This window comes from Cervus canadensis, chromosome 5, assembly GCF_019320065.1.
Source record: "Cervus canadensis isolate Bull #8, Minnesota chromosome 5, ASM1932006v1, whole genome shotgun sequence".
NCBI classification, from domain to species: Eukaryota; Metazoa; Chordata; class Mammalia; order Artiodactyla; family Cervidae; genus Cervus; species Cervus canadensis.
Window position 1 is genome coordinate 46,998,435 of NC_057390.1, and position 9,385 is coordinate 47,007,819.

At 42.2% G+C, this 9,385-nt stretch overlaps 1 non-coding gene across 1 annotated transcript; it reads left to right on the forward strand.

The window, feature by feature from the left end:
* The first annotated feature begins 3,381 nt into the window (after positions 1-3,381).
* TRNAG-CCC lies at positions 3,382-3,454 on the forward strand. Its single transcript has one exon. It is a non-coding gene; the product is annotated as a tRNA-Gly (tRNA).
* Positions 3,455-9,385: the final 5,931 nt, after the last annotated feature.

Sequence of the window (9,385 nt, forward strand, 5' to 3'; positions counted from 1 at the left end):
CACTAGAACCATTTATTGATAAAGAAGATACAAGAAGAAGGAGGAACGGATTGTTCCTGAGAGAGATGGTTAATTGGTTGATTAATTAACTAATAAATTAGTTAGTTAATTAATTAATTAACTAATTAATTAATTCAAGTTAAGTCCTGTTGTGTTGGCATGTGAATGACCAGTGGAGGTGTCCAGTTGGCAGCTGGACATACACACCTGGAATTTAGAAGGCTGCACTAGAGATAAAGATCCGTAAGTGATGGTTGAAGCCTGAGAGAGATACCTGAAAGGGAGAGTATAGCGTAAAGGGCAACCCAACATTTCAGAACTTACTATTATTATTATTTTACTTTATTTTATTGATGTGTAGTTGATTTACAATGTTGTGCTAATTTCCACTGTACAGCAATGGCATTCAGTTATACACATGCATATATTCTTTTTCATATTCTTTTCCAGTATGGTTTATCACAGGATATTGAATATAGTTCCTCATAGCACTTATTTGCAATGTCATTTAAAAAAATGATCTGTTTCTTCTGTTGGGTTATGAACTCTAATATTTTTTTCTTCGAGTCTTTTATCTACAATAGTACTTTAATGGAGTAAGAACTCAAAAAGTTGGAATAAATAAATCAATAATGAGTTAAGTTAGTCATTTTAAAAGGGAAAGGTTTAAATAGCTAGAAAAATATATCTTCCTCATGCTCTCAAGAAGAGGCACCAGTGAAGAGAGAACAAGGAAATATAAGAAATATATAGGATTCATGAAAAAGGAAAATCAGACAAGGGAGGGGGCACCAATCTGGGCCTGAGTGATGTTTCCAAGTGCAAGATGCAAGTGCTCAGTCGTGTCCAACTCTTTGCAACCCCATGGACTGTAACCCACCCAGGCTCCTCTGTCCATGGAATTTTCCAGGCAAGAATACTGTGAAGTGAAGTGAAGTGAAGTCGCTCAGTCGTGTCCAACTCTTCGTGACCCCATGGACTGTAGCCCCCCAGGCTCCTCAGTCCATGGGATTTTCCAGGCATGAATACTGGGGTGGGTTGCCACTTCCTTCTCCAGGTGATCTTCCCGACCCAGGGATTGAACCCGGGTCTCCCGCATTGTAGGCAGACGCTTTACTGTCTGAGCATACTGTAGTGGGTTGCTATTTCCTTCTCTGAGGGATCTTCCAGACCCAGAGGTTGAGCCCTTGTTTCCTGTGTTGGCAGACAGGTTCTTTATCACTGAGCCACCTGGGAAGCTGCAAGAGGCCTCTGAATATATTTGTCTCAAGGCCTTGGCCAACCAGGGCACCAGAGAGGCTCACAGGAACCCAGAATGGATGCTCTTGGACCACCTGGAAGGAGGGTGCTCTTCTTGAAGTCTCTAGTACCCCTTACCAGCCAGTTACAGCTCTATCTCTCATATACTGTTCCTGGTCTTCCTATGACCTTTTTTAGAGATCGATTCAAAAAGTAACTCTCCTATATTTACTAACCCCTGGTAAAGTAAAACTTCCTTTTCTTTGTTCTAAAAATGTCTCCTCTAAGTTTCAACGAGTGTCACGTCTGAAGTGCTGTCCACTTCCCTTTAATGCATCACTTCCTGAGCTGCATGCAAACGGAGATGTCCTAGAAGCTGCCTCCAAGCCCCTCACAGTTCTGTGCACCAAGGGACCTGTGGACATCAATTACAAGTGTCTGTCACTGACCTTGAGGTCAAGCAGGTAGGAGAGGTCATACACTGATCAGAAATTCTCCAGGGGGCTCAGTGGTAAAGAATCCACCTGCCAATGCAGATTTGATCCCTAGGTTGGGAAGATCTCCTGGAGAAGGAACTGGCAACCCACTCCAATATTCTTGCCTAGAAAATTCCATGGACAGAGGAGCCCGATGGGCTATAGTCCATGGGTTTGCAAAAGAGTCAGATATGACTTAGTGACTAAAACAACAATATGGGAAATAATTTCTATGAAAACCCTGGCAGTTATTTTGCAAAATCCCATATCCCACAGTGATGGTTTGCAAGTCCTAACATGCTTTTCTCCATCTGCTATTCAGCAAAGCTACTTATTCTAGCAAGCATTAATCCAATAAAAATGATCTGGGTTTACCCAGTTTGACACAATGACCACTATACCCCATTCCTTTGGAGGAACAGTTTGTGACAATAAATCCCACTTCCTCTTCACACCGTTTACTCTCCATCTAATGGCACTATTTTTTGTCACAGCTTTTATGTTTAATGAAATTATAGTCAGTGTATATTTGCTTTATGTTTATTCTCCATTTCTTGCCACTGGAATTTATTCCTTAATACATCCCAATACTTAAAACAGGATCATACCCAAAGCAAGTGCTCCATAGTTTTTTTTTTTTCATGGATGACTCTATCTTTTCATCCTCTTTACTAAATACCTTTAAAATATTTATTTGTTTATTTGGCTCCCCTCAGCACATGGGATACTTGCAACATGTGGGATTCAGTTTCCCAATCGGGAATCGAAACCAGGCCCCTTGCTTTAGGAGTTCGGAGTCTTAGCCACTGGACCACTAGGAAAGTCCCTCTTTTCTAAATATTCTCTCAGTTTTCCTCTGGGCTGAGACCTGGTTGTCCTCTGGGAGTCACAGTTTCCCTGCAGCTTTCTCAAGAGAAAGAACTCAAGCCTCTACCCTCAGATATCTCCCAGCCTGGAAGTTGGGGGCCAGCATCAGGTTCCCTCTTTGCTGATAATACAATATGTCATCAGCAACTTTGTAAGATGAAAACCCACCAAAACAAACAAAAGCCCAGTTCTTTTGTCATTAGACCATCGTATACCTTTCTTTGTAACTTTCAACTATTGATCTCTTGATCAGGCTGCTCCACTTCTTAAATATTTGGCAAGTAGAACCAAGTCCTCCTCTTTGACCTAAACCCAGGGAACCTGGACATCCATTTGGATGACCAGCACCACAGCATTTCAGACCCTTGACTTTCTCACCTCCAGTCACTTCTGCTTCTCCGTTCTTTTCTGTCCACCCTCAGGGTCACACCCTGAGCCTTGTCATCACTCTTAACCGCTTCACTTCTAACACGTTTAAACATCCTACTCTTTGACCACAACAGACCATCTTTGTGGTCTCCCTCCCTCCTCTCTTTCTCCCTCTGTTCCTCACCCTCTCCAGCTTCCCCACTATTTGTGTGTTTCAGCCACCAGAGATCTCTAACCCTTTGGTCGACTTGACACCATCATTTCCTCCAATTTTTTTTCTTTCCAGCCACCCACCAATTACTGCCCCCTGCTTGGCCCCTCTGCCCTCTCATTACTCTTCCTGGCAAAGTTCTGGATCTGTCCAATATCTGCCCTCTCAAGTCCTACATCAAAGTCAGTGAGCACTTTAAGAGAACATGGACTCAGGACTTCCCTGGTAGTTCAGTGGCTAAGACTCTGCACTCCCGATGCAGAGGGCCCGGGTTCAATCCCTGGTTGGGGAACTAGATCCTACATACTGCAACTGAGACCCAGCACAGCCAAATAAATATTAAAAAAAATAAAAAGAGAACATGGACCCCATTGCACACTGATGATACAAAAACCAACTGCCTTTATGGTTGCTTAGCAACCCCTCCATGTTTCCATAATTTGATGGCTATCCCATCCCCACAGGGAATTATCCTCCTGTCCTTCAGTGTTCTACCCTACCTCCTCTTGCCTCTTCCAGGCAAGAATACTGTGAAGTGAAGTGAAGTGAAGTCGCTCAGTCGTGTCCAACTCTTTGTGACAGAGTTGTGACAGACACTTTAGATCAGAGTAACAGAAGACTTTCTTAACCACCCATCAACCCACTTTAAAACCTATTGAACCTTTATTCTTTTCTTCTCTCCTCTCATCCAGTAAAAGAAAGATTCCCACTCTTATCCAAGACCAGTCTCTACACTTTTACTCTGAGTACCATCCCATTCAGCCTCCTCAAGGCTCTTCTCTCATCAGTCATTCTCCATCATTTTGTGACTCCCTGTGTGCCATGCTCCAAGCTAATAGCTTGGGGTGTTAACTTACTGAGTCTTCCTCCAAAAGACTGTGGTCAGTCTATGATGTGGTGGTCACTCATAGTATATACCCCCTTAGCTAGTCCGAGTTTACATGTGGTGGGCAAAATACATTTTATGCTCCTTATTCCAGTATTATTAAATAAAATTATATTTAGTCCATTTTCCCACTTTTTCTGGCAAAATTAAGCCAAAGGCTTGCTGTTTGCTTATCATACAAATAATATGCCCCTCAGTGCTAGTCTTCATAATGAACAAACAAAAAAATCTCAGCAATACCAGCGGTGTTCTGCACTTCTAATGAATGCAGTGAGGTAGGAGTTGAATGACTCCTAAAGCCAGTCATCAGAAATTATACAGTTCCCAGGACCTCTCAGGCGGTCCTGTGGTTAAGAGTCTCCCTGCCAATAGAGGGAACACCGGTCTGATCCCTGGTCTGGGAAGATCCCACATGCCTCAGAGCATAATCTCATAATCTCCTGTGCCACAACTACTGAGCCCACACACCCAAAGCCTGTGCTCTGCAACCAAGGAAGCCACCACAAAGAGAAGCCTGGTCACCACAACTAGAGCGTAGTCCCTACTCTATGCAACTAGAGAAAGCCTACACGCAGCAATGAAGACCCAGTGCAGCCAAAAATAAATAAATTAATTAATTTTAAAAAAGTTATGCAGCTTCTGCCTGGCTCTCTCACTGTTGGAACACAGTCACCATATTGTAAGGAAGCCCAGCCAGCATGGAGAAACCATGCAAAGGTGTTTTGGGAAACAATCCCACTGAGGTCCAGCAAAAAGCCAGTATTACCTCCCTACCTATGAGTGATGGAGCACCCAGGAACTCCAGCTCCCATCCTCTGAGCTCCTTCAGCTGATATTGTGTGTATAAGAAACAAAAGTTTCCCTCAAGCCCTGCTCAATTGTAGACTCACAAGCAGAATAAGTACAGCCTCCATTTTTAAAATTTCTTTCTTAAAAGCACTATATTTCAGGATGGTTTATTTCACAACAATGGATTAATGAAAGAGTTGCCTTGAAAATAATGCTGAAAAAGCATTTCCAGATCCTTAAATGATATAAATATGGAAAGATTTCTTGTTAAGACTGAGGAACATTGTTGGCACTTTTGTTTCAAATGTATCATGGAAAGATAAAAGCGTATGACTCCTTGACATTTATAGTTAAAAAAAAAAAAGGGTAAGTCTATTTCATTCAATTTACTCAGATGAGAGGTAGCAGAGATGAAATTTAAAGATGTTTTCTCCAGAACCCATGTCCTTACACAAAAACCCACACAGTATCCCCACTCTGTTTGTTCTTTAAAGATTTTTTTTTGATGTGGAGCATTTTTAAAGTCTTTATCAAATTTGTTACAATACTGCTTCTGTTTTATGCTTTGGATTTTTGGGCTGCAAGTCATGTGGGATCTTAGTTCCCCGACCAGGGATCGAACCTGCACACGCTGCATTGGAAAGCGATGTCTTAATGACTGGACCAATCTCACTCTGCATACAATTAATCACCCAAATCTATAGACTCTACCGTCTTACTTAAATTCCTTAAATTAATTGACTTCTCTCAAACCCCTGCAACAGTCATTGGACACTCATCCCTTGGCTGGATTGGACAAGAGCAATGCTGGAGCAAGGAAAAACCAGTTGAGAGGCTGTGCCAACATGCAGGCCCAGCCAGCAGCCAGAAGCCACTGTTCTCAGAGGTAAATCTGATCATCTCATTCCCCTGCTTGAAATCATCTACAGGGGCCTCTTGCTGAAGAGCAGGCTTTCAGCATGCCATAATTAAGTTCAAGATCTGGCCCCTATTTTCTTCCAAGCCACATTCTTGCCTCATCCTCTTTCTTTATATGCCTTGCTCCAGCCACTTGTGGCTCCTTGCAGAGAATTAGTAAAAGGCTTCCTTTCCCAATTTTGTTCTCATCAGCTGGAAAGTCATTAGAGATACTGGATTTTTTTTTTAGCACAAGGCACTTTACTGCCAACTGTCAAAACAATCTCATAGTAAATAATAAAGAGTATGATATGACTTCCCTGGTGGTCCAGTGGTTAAGAATTTCCCTGCCAATACGAGGGTCACAGGTTCAATCCCTGGACTGGGAAGATTTCACATGCCAAGGGGCCACTACTAAGCCCTTGTGACCAGAGTCTGTGCTCCACAGCAAGAGAAGCCACCTCACTGGGAAGCCCTCGAACTGCCACTAGAGAGTAGCTCCTGCTCTCCACAACTAGAGAAAACCTATGAACAGCAATGAAATCCCAGCACAGCCAAAAATTAATTAATTAATAATTAAAAAAAATAAAGAGTACAATATTGAAATGTGGGTGGGACTCCTGGAGTCAAGGGATAAAACCTGCATCACTATATGAGGTGATCCTAGCAGCTTTATATTCATTTATGAGCATATGGGAATGAAAATGCCAAAGTCTTCACCCCTTAGGAGCTCAGTCTGTGCCATAAAATAAGAATGTTGATAGAGGCAAGTATCCACCTGCTGCCAGCAGAGTACTTCGGGTAAGAATGGGCTCTCGCACACCCATATTCATCCTCTCTTCAGGATCTCTTCAAAGTGGAAATTCCCATCCCTTTGGTTAAGTGGTTGGCCCTAGCTTAGGAAGTGCCACCTACAAGGTACAATGAAAGTGTACCCATGAACAACACCGTAAGGAGAGACACCCCACCTCCAGAACAGGAAAACATGCATGTAACGTTAGCCTGAGCCAGCACCCAAAAGCCATGCCTCTTCCTGCACTAGTCAGTCCCTGGGCAAAGCACCTCCTGCCCCACTGGAGTCTATTCTAGTGAATTCTCAGAACAAAGCTTCCCTGAATTTCCATGCTGGTCACCCCCTTGGCCTCTCTCATAGGACTAATGGGGAAGTAATGACTGATGAGCAGCCTCTCATAATGAGAATGATTTTCCATCTTCTATGACTAATAAGTCTGAGCAGAGAATGACATCTTGGGTCACATTTGAGGCACATATTTTTGTACAGGAGAGTTATGTTTTTATTCTTAACTTCCTATTTTAGTCATTCCTTTTTTTGTCATGGAAACAAACCCATACAGAGTGCCATGTACTCTGATAGGGACCTAATTTCTGTGGGGGCTGTTGCTGAAGGAAGTTTGATGTACATTGGGGATCCTCAGAGTCTTACCAAGAATCACATAGAGGCTCCCTAGAAATTCAGGTTCCTCGACTCAGCCGCATAGTTTTGTATTAGCCAGTTGGAGGTGGGGACCCAGGAATTATTTTTAACTGGCTGATCCGGATATAAGTGGTCAAGAGAATCTGAGAACCTCTGGTGCTCTAAGGCCAAGTTATAGTTTAAGGTAGTAAACAAATTGTTGGGACTTCCCAGGTGGTTAAGTGGATAAGAATTCACCTTCCAATGCAGGGGACGTGGGTTCGATCCCACATGCTGTGGAGTAACTAAACCCAAGGGCCACAACAAGAGAAGACAGGACTGCAACTATTGAGTCCACACACTCCTCAAGAAGAGAAGCCCTTGTATTACAACTACAGAGAAGACCCCAAACATCATTATTCTTGAGGATATTGATGAAAATGTTCTTTGCATCTACAGTTATCTTAGAATCATTCAAAGCCATCGATTAAGCTCTCACTGTGTGCACAGCACTGAACTCAGGGATTTGGAGAGCAAGAAACAAAAAAATTTTTTTAATAATAAAGAAAACAAAAAATGAAGTAAGAATATAAGAAGACTGGTATTGGGAAAGAAGAGATTTTCCTCTGCTCTTCTAGGTCCTTCTGGATGGTCTGAGAATTAAATTGACACGAGGGATTAACAAGAGAAAATTAAACAAAATTTAATAACATGTACACAAGGGCGAGACCTAGGAAACCTGTGAAACTCATCAAAATGGCTGAAACCCTCACCTTAAATATCAGGTACGGACAAAAGAGGATATTGAGGGTGCGGAGGGTGTTTCGGGACTCCAAAGGGGAGAAAGGCAGTTGACGTGGAGATGGAAAAGCAAATGTTTGGCAAACAAATGTTTGCTGGCCCTGCAGAGACAAGGGGAAACAGAGGGGAATTTTAAAAAACAGACTTTGATAGGTCCCTTCCTGATTACACACCTAATTCATGCTATAGTTATCTGTGAGGACAACTCCCTTCTTGGAACAGGCCATTTGCCTACATTCTTTTAGGCAGTTAGGGCAAAGATCAAGCTTTCACCCCAAATCTTTGAGGCTTTGATTGTTGTCAGCTCGAAACAATCCACGTGCCAGAGATTTGGGATGGTAAATTTTGCTCTCCCTATACTAGGAGGTCAAACCTTACATGTATCTCCTTGTACAGAATGTAAAGGAGGATTCAGTAAATATGAATGGAAGTCATCAGAGGAATAGATAAAGAAGATATGATACATATATACAATGGAATATTACTCAGTCATCAAAAATAATGAAATAATGCCATTTGTAGCTCCATGGATGGACCTAGAGAGTGTCATACTGAGTGAAATACATTAGACAGAGAAGGAGAAATATCATATGACATTCCTTATATGTGGAAACTAAAAAGAAATGGTACTAATGAACTTACAAAACAGAAAGAGACTCCCAGACTTAGAGAATGAACTTAGGTTTGCTGGAGGGAAGAGACAGTTACGGAATTTGGGATGGACGTGTACATACTGCTATACTTAAAATGGATAACCAACAAGGACCTACTGTACAGCACATGGAACTCTGCTCAGTGTTATGTGGTGACCAGGATGGGAGGAGAGCTCGGGGGAGAATGGACACATGTGTATATATGGCTGAGTCCCTTGGCTGTCCGCCTGGAAGTATCACAGCATTGTTAATTGGCTACATGCCAATACAAAATAAAAAGTTTAAAAAACATGCATGGAAGGAAAGAGAAGGAAGAAAAAAAGAAGGCAATATCAGAAGAATAGCACAAGTATGTTTATCATAATAAATATGGCTGGGGGCAACACACAGAATCATGAAAAATGATAAATTGTTGTTCTAAGTCACTAAGTTAAGATTGGTTGTTACACAGCAATAGGTAACTGAGACACCATGCAAAAAGCCTCAGACATTGGCTGGGAGCCCTGAGGCCCCATCCATTCCCACCAGCCCTCCTTTTGGAAACTGGATTCTTCTCTGCTACTCCCTCCCACTGCCAAAGTCCTTCCTGAAAAATCTGGATAAGTGTCCTGGGGCTATTCTCCATAGAGCCTGACCTCCAAATCAGATCATTTGTGGAGTTTCCTGGGACTGCTCTGTACCATGACCTAACTAACAAGTAGTCCTGCAACTTATTTATACATTTATTCCCATATCCATTCAGCAAATGTTGATGAGTGCCTTACACATGTCATGAGAATTTTT